Source organism: Psittacula echo (assembly GCF_963264785.1).
Source record: "Psittacula echo genome assembly, chromosome: 6".
Lineage (NCBI taxonomy): Eukaryota > Metazoa > Chordata > Aves > Psittaciformes > Psittacidae > Psittacula > Psittacula echo.
In genome coordinates this window covers 11,834,549-11,854,912 of record NC_137743.1, presented here as the reverse complement: position 1 = coordinate 11,854,912, position 20,364 = coordinate 11,834,549, and the positions used below count along the sequence as shown (strand labels likewise).

General features: G+C 42.1%; 1 protein-coding gene across 1 annotated transcript in view; it reads left to right on the top strand.

Annotated features, from left to right (window-relative positions):
* The first annotated feature begins 849 nt into the window (after nt 1-849).
* Nucleotides 850-20,364, top strand: part of ADD3 (adducin 3) — a 101,369-nt gene continuing 81,854 nt past the window's right edge. Inside the window, exon 1 of the mRNA XM_080622164.1 lies at nt 850-878. The gene's annotated coding sequence lies outside the window, so the exon portion shown is untranslated. The remainder of the gene's footprint in view (nt 879-20,364) is intronic.

Sequence of the window (20,364 nt, the reverse complement as noted above, 5' to 3'; positions counted from 1 at the left end):
CACAATTAAAGCACAGACATTTTAGCACATAAAGGACAACTATCACCCGGTGCTTCTGGAACTTCAAACGGCCGGCCAGAACCGCTCGGATGTGAGCAAACCAGCCCTGAAACCAAGAAACCGGTAACGTTGGGTGGGGAACTGAGGCAGGGATGATTTCAGCTGCGACGCAGAACAATTACAGAAAGCCAAAGGAAAAAAAGGGATAGCTTTTGCCAAAACGAGGTTTGTATTTCGTACAGCTTTTTTTTTTAGCCAGGGCCGCTGTCTCCCTGCGGATGGTGCCTTCCCCTTGGCGGCATGAGCCATCTGGATAAGCCTTCTGCTGCCTTTCAGCCCCAATGTCTCTAATTCTTATCTCAAAACAGGTATTATTTTGCGTTTGGGGGGGTTGATTTTATTTACTGTTCCCTCATAATACACCTCATTTTACACCCCCTCAGCGGCGCACCGGGCATTGCAGAGCCCATCTCCTCACGGCAGACCCCGCTCGCCATGGGGAAACAAACGCTTCCCGGAGGATGCCTCACCAGGGCTGCAGGTACAGCCGCGGCTGAGGCGCGGGAGCTGAGGCCGGGCCAACAATGGAGGGCAGCCGGGGCGGAGGGGAGTGCTGCGGCCGCCGGCACCCCTCACCCTTCCTCGGCTTCAAACTTGGCCGAGGGGTGGCGGGGGAAGGGCGGCGGGCGCGTCCCCGCTCGCTGCCAGATAGTGATCCACAGCGGGCGGGCGGGCGCTGTGGGCGGAGCCCAGGTGTCCCTTCCTGCCACATAGTGCACCGCCCCTTTCCCCGCCCGCCCGCTCGCCGCGGTGGTGCTGGGGCTCCCGCCGCTGGCGGGGAGGGATGGACTGAAGCACAAAGGCGCGGGCCCGCTGAGGTAACGCTCCGGCGGTGCGCGGAGGGGAGGAGCGGGGGGAATCCTGCCCGTTCGGAGAGGCTGCGGCCGAGCCGTTGCTGCTGCTGGGGAAGCCGGCGAGAGGCCTGGCTCGCTTCCCTCCGCCGCCTCACGGCTGCGGGGCGAGCGCGGGGCCGCGGTTGAGGGGGGGGCTGCGGTCGGGAGCACTTCTCATCGGGTGTAGGGCAGCTCTCCGGCCGAGAGAGATGCTGCAGTGCTGTCGTTCTGCCTCGGCGCCGAGCTGGGAAGGACGGAGCTTTAAAAAATGCGCCTCTCTGCTCCGAGACTGCTAATCGAGTAAAGCCTGGGGAGTCGTTATCACAGCTGTGGGCTGCCCTTGCTCCACCGCAAAGCTCCGAGCCCTCTACGAGCCTCGGGAAACTTGTTAAAATTTGCTTTCTTTATGGTTTTTATCACATATTTGATCGCGCACGGCTCCGCATTCGTTGCCGATAGTAGTGCGGGAGCCCGGGAAGGCGATTCCCAAACGCCCGTATTCTTGTCACGGCGCTCGCCGCGCTCAGGGCCGCGGTGGCCTGAAGCAGTTCGGGATTACCGTCCTTGTGCGTTTATATCAGCCAGGGCGAAACTCACGCAGTTGCTGCATGAACTTTAGGCTGCAGGAATGAGGATTGCCATGGGCCTTTTGGGAGTTTGTTCCTCGTTTTCGGTTTCACCCCAAGGCAGTTTCCACCTCGCGTTAAAAGGCTTATTTAGGAATTCAGAGCGCATTTATCAACCGGTGTTCATCCCGGACTACAGGGCAGGCATGCTCTGCATGGCCAAAGGATGTGATTTTAGCAGGGAAGCCTCAGACTGGCTCAGTAAGCAGGGCAGAGCATGCCTCAAAAGCAACACCTACTGCCGCTGGTCGTGGAGGTGGGTTGCTTCTGCTTCTGTCTTCTCAGCATCATTACATTACAGGCAGGTTGAGGCTGAATCTGCTGGTTTTCATCCACAGGTCCTGCAATCATGTCTGGAGGGTAGTGATGTGATACCAAGCAGAGGAAAAATGTGTAGGAATCTGTGTGGTGCCACTATGTGGAGGAGTTAAGTTTTAAAACAGATAGATAAAATCATTGGCAGGGAATATCTGGGGAAAAAAATAGTTGGCCAAGGGTTATAAAAACATGAATGTATGAAACTGCTGAATTATTAATAGTGTGGGAGAAGTTGGTTAAGTCAACTTTGGTACCAGAGGAACGAAGCTGGTAAATGTGACCTCAGCCTTTAAAAAACGGCTTTGGCACGCCTGGGGCAGCTTCAGGCTGTCTCACCTCGCTCCTGGTCCAGTTGCTGATGACTGGAATAAAGCCCAGGTGTAGCAGACTATGGCTGTGGGTGATCCGCTGGGAAAAGGCAGTGGAGGAGCGGCGCAAGCCGGGGCAGATCAGCGCGTGGCTGCCTTGGCAGCAGATCTGCTCTGAAAGGTTCCTTCCTTCACCTCCCTGCCAGGGTTTGCCAGCAGGTCTCTGGTGCCGGGTTGTTCTCTGGTCTGCACACCCTGTCACCTCAGTGGCCTGGCTGGAAATGGTGTGTGAACTCGCTCCAGCCTCCTTGGTGGCATCCAGTACTTAGAGGGAAAGAAGGCTCCTTGGCTGTTATGATAAGCTCCTCAGTGCTACCTTGAGTAAGGAGTGCATGCGCTCCTCCATGAAACAAAATGATAATTGTGTGATTAATAGTATGTACCAGTTTTAACTTCAGGAATTGTCACATTAACACCTTTAGTGATACATAATTTTTCTGAAGACATTATTATGTGTGTTTAGTTTTTGTTGGGAGATTGTGAAGCCCTGAGCACGGAGGAAGGGGTGGGCTATGTAAGAGCAGAGTGTGCAGTGATGGAGGTTAGTAAATGATGATGATGATTAAGCATGTCCTTAATTCTTGACCAATAGATGGAGTGCTGCTATGCTTCAGGATATCTGGGGATTGAATGGTCTCTTGGTTAAATCAGTCATTATCTTTGACTCTTGCCTGAGGATTGAGGCAGATGACATTTTTAAGGAAATGATGATTTTAGGGTGGTGCAGTTAGGCTGTCGTATACATCATGATTTCCAACCTAGAGAGGAGCTCCAGATGGTGCCTTGCACACCAGAGACTTTGCACTGCTGGTAGGGTGAGTGGATTTGAGCAATGTGAGTGGCTGGGGATGTCTCACTGTGGATCTGAGAGGTGTACTGCAGCTCTTCTGTCCACTCTTTGCTGGTTATGAAATGAGCATTAAGTGCTCAACACGGCTGGATGAACCCAGCTGGATTCAGTGGAACTGTGCTGGAACTGTCCCTGTTGCATGTGATGTTAGAGGTGGCACTGCATGTGGGGCTGCCTGCTTTTGTTTGGCTTGACTTGCTATGGGCCATATGACCTGGTGTAAGACACTATTTGTGTGAAAATGATCAGAAATTAACATGTAAGAGACAAAACATGAAGACTATTTTAAGATGGGCCAATGTTAATTTGTTTCCTTTTGTAAGTTTTTTACAGATCAAAAACTGCAATGAAAGAAGGCAGAAGGCTGCTAGATTTTCCCTTGTCAAAATCATTGTTGCTAGTTAAAACTGCAACAGGCGTCCTTGCCACACTGTGGATGGTGTCGGAATGATAATGCTTTAAAAAAACAAGTTTAATTCCAGAGAATAACTTGTGTGACTTCGAGCTGGTGAATAAAATTGCCTATGCTAGGTTTTAAACTGGATAAAAATTGTTGGTTCTTTAAAAAAGGTCCTGTAACCTTAGCAGCCATTGCAACCTCTGGCTGTTATTTCCCTTGTAAATCAATTTTGCATTTTCATAGTGCTGCTGTTTCAAAAACTGAGTCTGTCATTGTTTTGGTATTGACTTAGAGGAATACAATCTATATTATTTAATAACACTACTTCCCATTACATCACAGGCTTTTCTTCAAGCTATGTTTTGAAATGCTGGTTGCCGTATGAGAGATGTGGGCGATGGTGGTGTGGCTTTTGGTTGGGTTCTTGGGGGGTAGTTGTCTTTTGTGTAGCACTTTTTGGCAGCTGAAGATGAATAAAAGCTCCTTGACCCCCAGGGAACAAGCAGTAATGTACTCATTGTGTTAGACGCTGTGGCAAACAGATCTACTCGGCTTCCTATATTAACTTTGAGTCACTTGGTATATGGGGAAACACTTGTATTTCTTTTCTGTATTCAAGATAATGCAAATCATTGTACATCATAGCAAATGAGATTTTGGAGGTGGTACTTTTAAAGCTATCCTTTCAAGTGCTGGGGTGGTTTGTGGATAATTTGTGGTGTGGTTTATTAATTAAGACAAATTTTAATAAATTTGGTTACATAAGAAGGTATCTTTACCTGTGGCATGTTCTTAATCTAGGCTGGGGGTGGAGGTCACTTCAAAGTCAGCAGTAAACTGGAAAATGTTTGCTACTAAAAGATTGAGATTTTATGCAGATTCATTGAAAAGTTAGTGAAAGAAGGCTTGAGATCTTCAAACCTCAGGTTGTGTTTTTCCCCCACTAGATCTTCACAGTTTAGTAAGTGTGATGTAGGTGTCAATTTAGTTAGGGCTGTGGGAGCATATTAAACGTAGTATGTGTCTTATGGTAGCAATGTCAGTTCTGCTTGACAAGCATGCAGTCCACAGCTACAACGTGCTAATTAGGGAAATGTTATAATAGCCTCATTTATTGTTCCTGTCTCTTAAACTGTTCTGGTCTTGGCTAGGAAGAAACTCTTTTCTTGCCTTGTATTGTTTAAGATGTTGAAATCCTGGTGACATCAAAGCAGCAGGTATTTTTCATGCGAGTTAGCAGGTTGAGGTGAAGATCAGTAAATCACAAGCTGGTGTGAGAGCTCCAACTTGCTTTGTAGCTTTTCATGGTGTGTTTTCTTGACCCACAGCAGCTGATGCCTGGTAAATCCCTTCTCCCTTGTACAGTCAGAACCTTCTGAAGTTACTTCTCTAGCTGAAGTACATGGCAATCTTGAATGCCACAGAGTTGATGGCAGCTTACTGCTGCTCTCATTTGTCACTGTGCTGCCTGAACAAGTACCTAGCACAGTATATTGGCATTAATATTAGCTGGTGCTTCAGCCAGGAGTTGAACTGGCTGCTGTGTTGGCCAAAGAAAGAGGATTCTGTGAATTGCTTTGAACAATCCTTGCTTGCTGTCTTCATCCATACCTGTAATAGCCACCTAGACCTGCAATTGGTCTCAAGATTTGTTTCCTATTGTTGCAAAGAGCTATTACACTAAATACAGCATAGTTATGAGGCCAGTTGAATCTGCATCTTGTGTTCATGTGGACTAGCATTTTCTTTAATAAATGCTTTTTTGATAGGTCTAGATGTCTTAACAGAATGCTGTGGAAGTGATTTTGTCTTTGTGATTCAAATCTAGATCAATAAAAATTATTAGCTGGCTGGGTTCAGGGAGATTGCTGATAGGAGTAAAAGTTGTTTCATGGAATCCAGTATGCCAGTACTTCAGTAGCAATCTGTATGACATTTTAGTCGTTATGGATTTATACACAAAAAACTGTAAAGAGCATTAGTAAGGCCAAAAATTCAAGTATTTGAAAGATGGGGAGTGTTTTCCAAAGAAAATATCCTCAATTTAAAACTGAAAATTAAATTGTAGCTTAGGAAGGCATACTTAGGAGTCCTTGTATCAGGAAGAGTAGAATTATTCTGGCTCAGACACTTCAGATCTAGCAGACACTTAGCAGAGGCAACCTTCAGCCCTAATGTATGAAAAATTAGGTGAAAATGTAAATAGGATTTGGGGACGGAAACAGTGGACAATACAAGGCAGTGCATCCAGCTCTGGCTAGAACTGAATACAATGACACAAAAGTAGTGACCTCAGAAGTACCTCTGTGTTTTCCTGACTCAGATACACAACCATTTTTAGGAGTGCTAATGAAGTGTGTAACAATTTTGCCAGGCCCCTTGTCAATGCTGAAACAGGAGTAGAACACATTTTGAGCCAGCTCTTGTTTAATATACCAATTGTTGCTACACATCAGACAAGCTACCATATTTGCTGTGTATCCTAATCCAACAAAACCAAACTTCATTCTTAGAACATGCAAACTTTATTTGGTGATTGCATGTTGCAGTAGCCTGTGGATGGTAAGATCAGGTATTCTGGTTTTCAGCTGTAGTGTCTGCAATTTCTATGATGGAAACGTGTGAAATTTAGGTGTGAAATTTGGGGTGCAAGATGCTGTGTGCAAAACTAATACCTGGCACTCCCATGTTAGCTGGATACAACATTAGCCCCTCTGATGTGGTATTGCTACCATAATAAATGAATAAGTAGTCAAATAGATATTAATAAATGAATAACTATTAAATAGATATTTCAATTATCAGGAGTAAATTGGGATAGTGCCCACAACAAGCCTATCATCCTGTTTCAGGTCTTCGTCATATCTGGAGTGTGTACTGAATACCGAGTAATTGTCTTTGTGATGTTCAGAGTTGATCTGCACAATTTCTGGCTTCCTATGACAGCTGTGTTTAAATGCCTGTTTAAAAGTATATGTGAGGGTAAAACTCTTCTCCTAACTCAAATGTCTTTTTGACCCCACTGTCAGAGTAGAAAGCAGAAAGCAAAGATGTTCATGGTCCTTAATTCATTTACTAAATATAAGCTGTTTCCTCTTAGGACAAACTGTGTATGTCCAGGCAAAAGGTTGTATAATTTTCTCATTCTTAAAATTACTGAGGCTGTGAAAAAGAATCTGTGTGTGTGCATATATACATGTGTGTGTGTATATATATATTCTGTTTGCCTTTTCCATTCCTATTGATGGACGTAACACTGAATACAAATCTGATTCCTTACTGACGTGCTGATTGTTACGGGGTGACTCTCCAGAGCCATTTGTCTTTGACATGCAGCTGACTTGGCATTCAAAGGCCATGTGCATGTTCTGTGTTAAATGGCTTAAGAACTGGAGTGACACAGCTGGAGAGCTTGGTGGATACCTCTGCATGTGCATGATTTGGAACAAACAAGCCCATCCTCTGAAGCAAAGTGTCCAAAGTAAATCACTCTGTCAAGTTTTCATAAATATTTTTATTGCAGAGATTTAATCCTGAGCAGCTGAGGAAGAAAACTGAAGTCATGATACATGCTTTGATATTGGTAGTGCAGTGTTTAGTAAAGCAAAGTATGTCTGTAACCACCAAAGCCCTCTTTGTATGTTTGGCTTGTTCCTTATCAATCTGATCAAAATGATGGGTCTGGCATTGAACAAAAAGTAAGAAGTGTGCAGAAGAACTTGGAAATACATTGAAATTTGTAGGATTTAAAAATAAATAAAACAAACCCCAAACTCGGTGGTCTGGCAGTCAGGTTTCCCTATTTATTTAGTGGGTTTTACTGTTTCAAACTTTGTTTAAATACTTTTGCAGCATGTGAAGGGATTGAATACATCTGGGTAGTGCTAACAGGAGTGAATCTGCACTCAAAACCAGGTTAGCTTGAAAAAAAGTAAAATCTTGAAATGAATCCAGGTAGCTTCCTACTTAAAGCATATCAAATAACATAAAGCACGTGAACTCGAGTCAATTCAGTTTAACTACATAAAATGTTGAAGCTATAAAACATTCAGGAGAGGGTTTTATAGGTGCCTGGATAATTTGCCCATGGGTGGCAGGGGGGCAGTCTGGGTTCCCTTTTACATCAGCTGTTTTCCTGTTGCACCTTGGGGAAAGCTGAAACACTGCTTCCTCTTGAAATGACTTGTGGTGCACATGTTACGCTCTTTCTTTGTGTTCACTCAAGCCTAGATGTTTTTAAACAGCAGTGTCCCTAATTTTATATACCCTATAACAACTCCTGGTGAAGGGCTGATTTTTCAAAGGCTGTTTAGTTCTTCTCAAGCACCACACCATTCAAAGTAGAAATATTTGCTGTCTGGTCCTCAGAAGTTGTTCTTTTTCTTGCCATTCCTAGTGTAAGTGCTTTATTGCATGTCAGTGCTTCTAATCAAATCAAGTGACTTCTAATGGATTGCCAGGTGGGATCCTGTGTGTTTTTAAATAGCTTAAGTATGAATGTCTCCAGTTGTCTGGATCAAGACACTGTCTCTTTGGTGATGGACCTGAAGTGGCCAATGGAGACCATTAAGCATGGTGGGATGTCTTGTGGACCAGAGAAGCGTCCTCCAGCAAAGGCAGTCAACCTTTCAGGCCTATGCTTTCTAAAATCTTTGCTTAGATGTGAAGATTGCCAAACCTGTCTTCAGTTCACAAATGCATATGATACAATTCAGAGTGGAAAGGAGGGAAAGCTCTGAGTGGAGACACAGGAGGTAGGAGCACTCTGCTCCATAGGCAAGGCAAGCAGGAGCCCCAGCTCACCCACTGGTTCCAGTGCCAGCAGCTTTGGCTGGCTGGTCTTCTTCTGTAGCTGGAAAAATAGACTGCTTAGCTCAAACATATCTGCAGAGCAATATGCATATGGGCAACCCTTTTCAAGAACCTCATTTGCTGTATGGCACTTGTCTCTAAGCTTGGGTCTGTGAACTGTTCTACAGGAGCCCACAAGACAGAACAGAATATAGCAGGCTGGTTGCCCCAGTACTTGTGTAGAAGATCCTGTCTCTCCATGGGAAATGTTCTCTGGTCCCTTGTTGAAAAGGGTTGAAATTCTCTCTGTTGGGAAGGAATAGCAAAAATTTTTACAGATCATCTGTACTACTTCCTTTCTTATTAATATGAGTTGCATAAAGCTTTACTGCATGTGTAATGTCAACTAAAAAGAATTAGCTAAGGATGGGGGTGAGAATAACAATGTCATATTTATAACCTGGGCTAGCCTTTAACAAGAAAAACTAGCTTGAGGTACACCATGTAACACTAGTGTCTGGCTACTATCACACATGCTGAAAATGTATAGTAACAGGTATTGTGTGCAGTAAATTTATCTTTGTAGTGGAAACCTGATGTTGTTGCTATTCCCAGGGGGTAAGTTGAATTACATTATTACCAGGGCTGAGCTACCCGAGCTTTGCTTTTTCGTATGCATACTATATATATATGTATACAGACAAGATGGTTCTTCACAGAGAGGTGACCTTTGCTGTATTTTGGTTTCAGATTTCACAGGACCTATTTCAAAGTTTTTAGCTTCAGCCCACACCCTGCTGGTAGTTGGCTGTAAAACTGGCTTTCAAAAAAGGGTAAAAAAAGTCATCTGCCCTTTAGTACTTTCATCAAGTTCAATAAAGGTCATTTGTTTACTCTTTTTTTTTTAATATACACTGCTGCCACTGTTACTTGTTAATATAACTGATAGTTCAAAGATGAAATTAAAGCTACGGAATTACAGGTTACAATGTGCAAATGCATAGTGTACGTAATGCTATTTTTATGACTCCTCTGTTTATTAGTTAACTTGAAGAATGTGTGCTAGCATGTATTTGTACCGGGGAAACTGTTATGGCATAATGTAGCGTACTCCTTCCAAGGTTATTCCATCCGCTCTCTAAACTTGTTTTGGATTACTCTCTCTCTTAAATCAATTCAAAGGAACAAATTAAAGCCCTGTAATCCCATTTAAAAATCCAGTCAAATAAGAAGTCTGCATGTCACCATTCCAATACATATAATCACCTCTTTAATACTGTCACTCCTCTCTAGGGTTCTGACTTCCATCTGATTAGAATATTTGGGTTGTGCATTACAAACAAACTAAAGAGGATATCCTGCTCTTCCCTCCTGGCCTTGTGGTCCTGCCTCATGCTCTCTTGTGTAAGCCCTGCTGCTCGCTTAGCTTGTGCAATTTGCCAGGAATTGCAGTAGAATACCTTCCCCTCCCTCCCTCCATCTGCTTTAACTCTTTGTAAGTGGTATTAGCTAAAGAGAGGGTGAGCGCTAGAGTGGGTGTGAGGTGTCTGAGACAGCAGTGAGGACCTGCAGGGAAGGAAGGGAATAGGGACATTGGGAGCTGCCAGCATCAAGCTTCAGGTTGACTCCAGCTCCTTAATCCTTCAGTAGCAACAGCTCTGCAGGGTCCCTCCCGCCCACAGTACTGGAGGCAACGACAAAATCTACGTGGAAGGTGTTTGTGAGTTGAGCTTTCTGTAAGGGGACTTGTTTGTAGGAAACCAAGAATGAAAAAGCTGTTTCTCCTGGCTTTGATATAACAGCATTGCAGCCATTCAGTTACAAGGTTCCCTTTACCCTCCCTGTACCCTCAAAATCTGAGGGGAAAGAGGCATGTTTAAAGATAGACTCTTTCAGATAAATGTGAAGTTTTGGGGAAACCATGTAGGCTTTGAAGTATTTTAGTTAAAATAATGTCAACATGCTGGGCTGAGCTGGTCTTTGGCTCCCATGTCATGTACCCATATCCAGTCTGTGAACCTACCAGTGGGTGATTACTTTTTGGGGGATTCTATTTTGTAGTTGTGTATAAGAAATTGAGGCTATAGGAAAACATTGTTATCAGGTAGGTCACAGTGTCTCTATGTTTAGGAACATATGGACCAAATTACTCTGAAAGAATGGGGTTGTGCTTGGTTCTAGTAATCAGCTTATGTACATGTTTACAAGGCGACTTTTTATAAAAAGAAGTAAGAATTACATTGAGGAAAATGTAAGGAAAAAAAAAAAAAGGAAAGAAAAACGTGAGGAGGAAGCTACCTCCCAAAATGTTGCATAGCTATAACTTGCAGTCTCCTATATGCCTTTGAAAATGGTATTGCCTCTCTTCTCTGTCTGTTCAGGTTGTCATCAGTTAAATGATGTGTAAGAAAACCTGGTGTTGCTACCAACAATTTTGGCAGAAGAATCATTGTAGAAGTGTATTGCTGAGTTTCCAACAGCAGAAAGCTGTTTGCTGTTTAAGTTGACTAAAATTGTTCCAGTTAGCATCTGTGCAGGTGGTGAATGACACAAATTCATAGTGCGAATAGCTATCCCACAGCTAGCACTGTAGGGTTGACAGTGGTGGGTCCTCTTAGACTTTTCTTGGATCTCTCTTTCCTGTTTTTTCTCTTTTCCAAGTTGCAATGACGCCTTGTCTTCAAAAGATTGTATTTATTTTGTTTGATGTGATATGCAGGCCTTAGTGTAGATACTTAAGGAGTCTTATCAAAGTAATACTGGCTCAGTCAGAGTAAAGATGCTTTAGCTAAATAGACTATGGCTATGTTTAAAAATAACAGCTTGGGCTGTGTCAGCGCGTTGGACGACCTGATACTGACTTCAACAGAAAGAGCTCTGAAAATTACTTTGTCTGTTACACGTATCTCCTCCAGTGTGAACTTGTTTTCCGTTGGTAGGATTTCAGTGTGAGATGAACCGAAACAGAGCCCCTAAATTTTAAATGTGATTAGCCCAAGGGTTTCAGAGAGAGAGTGTTTTGTTGGGTATCTTTTAAATGCAGGAACAAGAGAGAGCTCTCAGTCAGATTGTCAAAGCAGTGATGTCTGGACTTGGATGCAAATACCATCCTTGTATAAGCTCAGTAGTTTTGGGTTCTCAGCTGTTTGATTTTTGTAAGAAAAGGATGTGTGTATACTCTACAGCCTGGGTCAGTTAGTGTGTGTGACTGCCATGCTTACACACGTGTAAGCTGCTGCTTTCTCGCAATAGTGAAGCGTGTGGCTCAGTTCCCAAGCAATTGTCTCATCGTGCCCAGCCCTGCTTTGGCTCTGATTTCTGCTGCCTTTCTGAAGACTCATTTGAAGCACTGGTATGTTATGAAGTCTTGGTTAATGAGATCTAAGCCATATGCAGAAAAAAAAAGGTAAAACTTTCTGAAAACATTATGTGTATCTGATGTTTATTCCGTTTCTTATGGTTCTTGTTCTTGTGTGGGTTTTCTGTCCTTCTTTGTTTCTTGGCAAAGAGGACAGTATTATATTCTTGTACCAAGAGGAAGGGTATTAAGCTTACTCATAAAAAAAAAAGATTTATTGTCAAATGTAGTTTTTCATTTTGTCCATTGGAATTTATGGTTTTTTTTAAACCCTAACCATACCCAGATCATTGCCTTCATTCATAGGTCGTTGGATCAAGTTTGGATGCTGTCTTTGTTAAATTATGGCTCCTGAGGGTGTTCTGTTACAGAGGTTTCTTCAGTCAGGGGAAATGAGGGTATAATAAAGAGGATCCAAGGACCGGACATAATGATTGTATATAACTGAAACAAACAATGCCACATTTGGCTGATGCTGGATTTTCCATCAAACTTTATTGGCATTTTGCTTTAAGCAGAGTTTAAAACTGAGGCAGCTTGTGAAGTAACCAAGAGGCCAATAGCAGATTATTTGGGCAATACTTGTGATTGCTGTATCCTATCTTCATACATTTATCCTGAATTCTGGCTTACTCAGGAAGTCTCCTGGATTCAAATACCATTAGAGCAGTAAATTCAACAGGAGACATCCAGATTCCCTGAAAGGACTGTAACTGAAGCCAGTATAATAGACCTGGCTGTGTCTGAAGTTTGTGAAACCTCGTTCCAAGCGTTGAGCTTGGTGAGAGGCAGTGCTGCTTTCTGGCACAGTGAGTACCTGACCTTCATGGCTGTTGCCTCTGGCTTGCTGCAACTGTCTGCTAGCTGCTGATGGTATGTTTTGCCTTCTACTACAGTTAGAAAATATTATTAATTGTAATATGCTAAAATAGGGATAGAATCATCAAAACATACTTAGGGATGCAAGCAAATTTGCTGAGAGATTCTATAAATAAATGACTGTGCCTCTTAGCCAGAAACACAGTGTGAAGCAAGAACACAGAGTGTGCCGGTGGTTTTCTCTCTGATGTTGAAGACTGCCAGAAGAGGAGTGATGCTGAATCTGTTTCTCACTGCCTTTGCTATGCCAGAGTGTTGGTCTTTCAGGATAGAGAGTGTGCAGTACTGCAGTTTTCTACAAATACTTTTTGTGGAGAGAGGAGGAGGAAAAACCAGAGTATTAGCTTTGACATTTACAAACTAAAGCCTCTGAAGTCAAAACTGCAGCCATCATTTTAATGCCCTGTTAATTCTCTTTGAATGTTTTGGGAGTATTTTTCTTCCCTGTTGTTCTCAATAACTTCAGTGTCTGCACATTAGTGAATTTGGCTGCAACAATTGAGTCATACTGAATACACAAAAGTGTTTCCTCTCCCCATCTATTTCTGCACATGCTCTTCAACACACCTGATCCATTTCTTTATCCCTAGAAATCCTGAAGAACCCTTCTTAATGCTTTCTCTCTTATTCAGATTCAACTGTGTAACTGTAACTCCTTTTCTCTTCTTATGTCTGTCCTACCCATGTTAGAAGCCAGTCTCTGATAAAAATGAAAGCCTTTATCATGGCTAAGTATGTAGCACTTTGGAAGATGAAAACTGGATTCTTCATTAAGCAAAAAGTTGTATGTGATTTGAGATTAGCACTTGCAGTGTATTAGCACTATGCTTTATGATTGACTTTAATAAACACAGTATTTTTAGTCCTTTTTTTGTACCATAATATGCACGTGGTGCAATAGGATTCTAAGTGATGAAGAAAGCAAACTGACAGAAGAGGTAAAACTCCATATTGCCCCAGGGATAAACTTCTGGAAATATTTCTGTGGATTACAGCAATGGGTATTACATAAGAAAGAAAAAAGTATGCCCTGAAGTGCCTAAATTATTAAAGCATTTGTAAAAGTAGGATTTGTCTGTCTAGAAATGTATTGCAATGTCCACTTCAGACCAGAGGCAAGATGACTGTGAATGCATTTTAAAATCAGTCATCCACAGGGTTGCAAAGTTGTGTAACAGTGTGAATGCATAAAAGGTTACAGCTGATACCTTCAGATTATTTGTCTTACAGTTGTGTAAAATCAAGTTTCCTGAGAGGTCTGAGTGACGGTATTTAGTGTAAAAGGATCTCATCTTCTACTTGCTTGTCCTTTGTCGTAAACTGAGCTAGCACATACTTGCCCCACATTGTGCAATTGTGCAGCTTTCTGATTGAATGCTGTCTTGAGTGTATCTGGTAGATGGGGGAGGTATAAAAGCAGAAAAGTAGAACTGGCTTTTGGTTGTGAGATGCAGTGATTTCCTTGCAGCATCTCATGGAGGGTGAGTTTGCACTGGACTCACACCCACAGCTACTGAGATTTTCTCTTGAGCTGCAGCATCTTTGGCTTGGTCTGTAATGGAGCGGAAAAGCAGGAGGTATTCACACCGCTCAGCTCAGCCATCTGAGCTTTCCCCTTAACCATGCTCCTGCTTTGAATTGCTTTTTGGAGAGCTCTGTATGGATGCAGGAAGCCTTAAAATAAGGCAAACTCAGCTTGGGCTTGGCTGGCAAATGAAGGTGCCCCAGCAGAGTAGTGAAAGCACACTTAAGGTTATTCCTTCTGCATACAAATTCTGGATCGGTGGGTCCTCTCAGCTCTGGCTCCATGCAGATAACACCCAGATGACAATTCTATGTTTAGTTCTCAGCTCGTTATTGAGATTTCTGTCTTATTTAAACATCCCACCTGCACAGTGGCTTAACTTCTGGAAAAACTTGGGCTGTGAGCTTTTTATTTTTAACTTCTTAATACAAGCTGTGTAAATGCTGCAGTATTTTATCCATCTCAATTTAAAATACTTTATCCCATTCTGATGCAACAGCCGCTGGTGTTCACCCTTTCTGGGGACAGTGAAACCCCTCATGTGAAAGTTAGTAACTAGTAAATGAATGAGAGTTTTGCCTTTGATTCATTAATGTGTCCAGAAACCACCTGTATGTATGTTTTGGGTTCTCAAGCAGTTCAATTTGTTTGTCTTTCTTCTTAAGAAAACAAACATGCATATGCATTCTCACTTGTTTCTCCCACCCTCTCACCCATAGATAGGCTTCAGAATCAGTCTTTATATCAGTCAAATACTTTCCAATTGGGGTTTCTTTTATATTTGAAGAAAAAGCTTTGCCAGCAAGGCTTCTGTTATAAATAATGAAGCTTTAGCAGTTGAAGCCTGTAAATAATTTTTAGGCACTGCAGATAGACTGCATGTGGGCACCCATATGTCTATCTAACCCACCCTGACCCCAGTAGCTGGAAATGCCTGAGGGAGAATGTATCTGAGCCCTGGTGCTAGGTGCTCCAAAAGCCTCTTTCACTGAAATAGCCTTTTCCTCAAGGAAACAAGGAGCAGAAACAAGTGCTTTGCTCACCTCTGGGCTCAGATTGCCTTGTTCATTGCCATCCTCACCAGAGTTTCCTCTCTGAACAAACTGCTTGAAATCCATCTGACTCCACCACTAAAGTCATGTAAACTACATATATGTATTAATACTGTTGAAAGTGATGCTCAATTCAGATGTGACAGATGTTAAAAGTTCTTGTTAAAGGTTGCTTGGGGCATCTTAAATAGTTGTGAAAAAATCCACTTGTCTGATCTTCCTGCTTCAGAAACAAATGCTGTTATGTATCTGTTGAATAGAAATTGGATGGATTTGAGAGGATTTTAAAACTGCAGCTCTGTTCATGTCATCGGACACTGTGTTTCTGGGTAAAAATAGTTTTCCCTGCTTCAATTTTTATTCCTCAACCTTTTCATCATTTCATATGACCCTTTTAATACCTTGCTTGGGAAAGATAATCTAGATTAATCAAATACCTGAGCATGACCAATAAATGTAGGTGCTCTTAAGGGCAGATGTCCTCTGAAAGAGTTATTTACTTTTCCAAAGGTCCAATCAAATAATTTGGGGAAGTGAGTTGTTTTCAACTATTATTTAAGTGATGTCACTGGTAGTAACTAACCCAGCTTCAGGTACTTTAATTCCTTCAACAAATATGTTGCAAATTGCAATAACCTCAGTAGCTATGAACTACTTGGTTTTTTACTAGTTTAATTTGACATGAGCATGAATGTGGAGTGAGAGTAAAATGATTAAATAGAGAGAGAATTATTCTTAAACATTGGATTGTCTACTCATATGAATATGAATCACAGAATCCCAGACTGGTTTGGGTTGGAAAGGATCTTAAAGCTCATCCAGTTTCAACCCCCTGCCATGGGGAGGGGTACCTTCCTCTAGACCAGGTTCCTCCAAGCCCTGTCCAACCTGGCCTTGAACACTGCCAGGGATAGGGCAGCTATAGCTTCTACGTGCAATCTGTGCCAGCACCTCACCACCCTCGTAGAGAAGAACTTCTTCCTTATATCTAACCTGAACTTCCCCTGTTTAAGTTTGAACCCATTACCACTTGCCCTATCACTACAGTCCCTGACGAAGAATCCCTCTACAGCTTCCTTGTAGACCCCCTTCAGGATTTGTCTGATTTAGTTCAGGAGTGCACTTGCTAAGAGGGCTGTCCTTAAATACTTTGATACTTGGATATCAAATATGGTGAAAGTCTCCTGGGTTTAGATGTGGAATGATGCAGTCAGTCTTTCAGTGCTGTTTTTATCCTGTTTGGAAGAGTGTTTGAGTTTTATTCAGACTTTCCTGGGGTAAGTTGATAAGATTTTAGAAGTTGGCAAGCAGGAAAAAACCAAGTTCTTAGTCAAACTTTATTAATTTTGTGTTTAAAACTTACTTGTATTTCTATTAGTTTTGTTGATTGATAAAGGTTGTATCAAAATGAAACTACCTTTTATGTTCTAGGCAATGCTACAGCACATCAAATACATCTTTATCATATGTTTGAGTTTCCTTACTGAGAGCTCTACACATTAATAACATCCTTATAAAAAACTTTACCAGTGATAAAAAAACTCAGGTACTTTGAAAATCAAATGACAAGTCAGGCGCGGTCGGAGGTAAGTGTTCTTTGTAGCAAAGTAGCTCATCTAGACTTAGTTCTAACCTGCAACATTGCCGTCTGGCAGCTGGTGTAGCAATGAGCTGCTACAAAGCAATGTTTCCTCAGTAACGTGTTCAGCTTTTCTTTGGTAAGGGTATGCTTCAATTGTTTTGGGGTGGATGTGTGAAAGGGGAGGGTGTGTAACTTTTATAGCCCTAGGAAACATTTTTTTTGTGAGTGAAGATACTTAGGGAAAACATACAAGATGAGTGAAATAATTATACAGAGAGAGTTTTTCCTTAAACGCTGGGTTCAAGATGTAGGCCACATATGTAATCATGTTTTTAGAAATGAGTCCTTAGTAAACCAGTTCTTTGGCAGCAGCATGTGGTTGCACTTTATATGCATGTTTTCTTTCGGAGAGAAAGCAAACCATATGACATAACCCCAGTTGGAGAAAAATGATTGTTTAGAATACTTTGTTTATTTATATAGCACCACAAGATGAAATATGTCTTCATCTGAAAAACCTTGCAGCAGATTAAAAAGGTGAGCAAGTGACATCTGCATTTTCACATGGCCAGTCTGGAGTACTGTGTAGTGTGGTTAACAAGCCCTGCTTACAGGGATATCAAATTAGTAGCTGAACTGCTAATCAGGTGGGGGTTAATAATTCTAGGTGTCTTCATGGGCAGTGTCCCATGTAGTGGCCTTGTGATTCTGGTAATGCTCCTGAAGTGTTGCAAGGGTTCAGAAACAGCAATACTCTGCAGTGATAAGACGTCATAGACATGGTGCCTTTTAGGACTGGGAGCGAACTCCTGGTGCTGCTCACTATGTAAAATCTGGGAGCAGTGATTTGCTTTTAATAAAATACTCTGCACAGCAGTTGTTTACATGAATTGTTCAGACTAATTTCAGCAGATTGATCTTAATTATGCTCTTGAAAATGGCTTCTTAGCTTAGAAAACAAGCTGTCAGTGGGGCTGGTGGAGAGGTCCGGCCTGGATTCACCCTTTGGCTTCCACTTGGGAACCAGCTGAAAGATAAGAATTGGAAATTGCAAACCTCAGAGGCATGATTTCCTGTAATAAAAAAAGTGTTGGGCTGTGATGCCCTCGGAGCATGGGGAGCTTCACAGTGGGGTTTTGGCTGTTGGAATCCCAAACAACAGATCTCTTCAGCACATGCCTACCAAGGTGTTTCAGCATGGAAGCTGAGCCACCTGCAGCTGTAGATAGTGTTTACCTAAGCAGATATGTTACTGTACGTCTGATTTGGAACTATTTGGAAGGAGCAGTTTCCATGTAGGCCAGCGGATCATCATTTCAGAAGTAGGTCCTTGTGTCAATACCTCAGTGGGAGCTTTTATGCCCTGCAAGACCTTGTGTGTCGGTGACAGACATACTGGGGAGGGAGGTAAATGTCATCTACTGCAGGGTTTATTTCTTCCCTTAACAGGCTCCAATCAAGTGTGCACAAGGAAAGGCCATTTTGACAGTTTGTACCCAGGTAAGACATCCTTGTGTGGTTAGTGGTCTCACCTGAAATACAAAGTCTCTTTCATTCTGGATTTTAAATTGATTATTTGTACATTAAAGTTGCTTAGAATATGCAGTGTCCAACAAGTAATGCTTTGACTCTTTTTGTTTCAACTGATTAGCTTAGCTAGTAACAGTTGCTTTTCCAACTCAGCCATGAGAATGGCAGTGGTTTAGAATCGTGTGCTGTTACAGCACCAGCAGAAAACAGGAACTTAATACTGTGGCTATTAGACCTTTTAAAATTAGGCATCCTAATTGACAGAGCTAAACATGACTTAATTACTTAATGTAATTAACAGAATACCTGTTACCTTTTTAGTTGCTAGGCTGAAAGGTTCTTAGCTAAGTACAAGCTTTCGCTGTGCATGATGACCCTTGAAAGGCTTCTGGGACTCTATCCAGCTGGCAGCTTGGCATTGCTGAACAGATGTGGCTTGTCTCTGGAGAGCTGATCTGTACTGCTAGCTTTATTAATTCCTGACATTCATATTGATCTGTGGATCCAAACAAAAGTGAAGAGTCTCATGTGGAAGTGGCATAATGTGTAAGTTCCTGTTGGTCTTTTCCTGATACCTTCAGGATATGTTTTTTTGTAGGTCTAATATTAGTCTTAGCAGCTCTTCTTTGTTGTTTATGTATGTGCATGTTTTACTGTTTCTTGGCTTCATGTTCTAGTCTTGGTGATTCATAGAGCATCAAAATGCACAAAAATCATGTTCTCAGCACTTTGGAAGACCTCTCCAGATAATTCTAAACACTGCTTATTCACGGGAAGCAAGTGGGCGTGCTGGAGGAGCACTCCAGTTTCCTGAAAGTGCTCATGATTACTGAGGAGCTGCTTTGCAATTCTCTTCTCAGAAGGGAGTTCTTCACTTCTTCCAAATACTATTTAATAATTAAAATCTGGAGGTTGGGAGGAACTGCATTTTCCTGTAAGAAGGACACATGGTGAAAAAGCAGTTAAACTTTGTGCTGGTGGACCGGAGTTTGATTTCGCTTGGAGTCTAATTTATATCCACAAAAGGTGAATCATAGTCAATTGGGATTAGGATGACAAACTCAAATCGCAAGTGACAGATTTTACTCTGTTAGTCTGGGGTGAGTTAGTCAAGTGTTCTGTGTATGGGAACTCTGTGTGGGCCACCCATTAATGTATTATTATCACAGTACTAAATTGAAGTTGTGGGGTTTTTTTAATGCTTATCAAATTCAAGAGGAAACTTGAAATGGTTTAGGAGTTTATGAATAAGAACAGTATGACCAGAAGCTGGTATGTTGGAGATGCTGATCACAGGCAGTTGCAGACAGTGTGCTGAAGTTTATCAGTGGAGGATGCCAATGGGCTGTGAATTTCCCTCTTCACAGAATCATGGAATCATAGAATGGTTTGGAATGGAAAGGACCTTAAGATCATCTAGTTCCAACCGCCTGCCACACTCTGGCACAAATAATCATGTGAATGACTGCACTGAAGGTGCTGCACTAGTGCATGTTGCTGACCTCATCCCAAGGAACGTACAGCATTAGCCAATTTCTGATATAACTTGGGGAAAACATTTATTTAAATACTTACTGAAACCAGATGTTGGGGAGGTTTTTGTGGGTATGGTAAAATCTTTGAAAAAATGTGAAACTCATGACCTGTAATTATGCTGGCTGGCTGTTTATACCTTTGCAATCCCTGGTCTCTGAGGCTGTGCTTGCGTAATTCCTCTAAGGGAAGCACTTGCTGGTCAGAAAGTGGATTCAGATTGAGACCACCCAATAGTCACTGAATAGCAGTCATGGCAATATGTATGTTTTCATTTAGTATAAACATTTGGAACTTAATGACTTCCTGTTTCTAAGGATGAGAATACTCTTGCTTGAAAGAGGAGGAGGGGGAATATTCAAACAGGAAACTCTATTACATGACTGCACTTTGCATCAACTTATAGGCTTACCACCAAACTCAGAAGAAAGTTCATGAGATGTTATGATATTACAACTCAACGACACAGTCCCTGTGGTATTTGGCAAGCAGTTACAGTTGTTTTCATACAAAGACCTAAACTCGTGCATTTTGTTGAACAGAAATGGATCAAGCAACAAGAGGTGGTTGAATGGACCATGGACCAGCAAATGAAGAAGGAGCAGATAGCTGGGAAGACAGTAGGGGGAGAAGATGGTAGTTAATTCTATCCTAGTTTT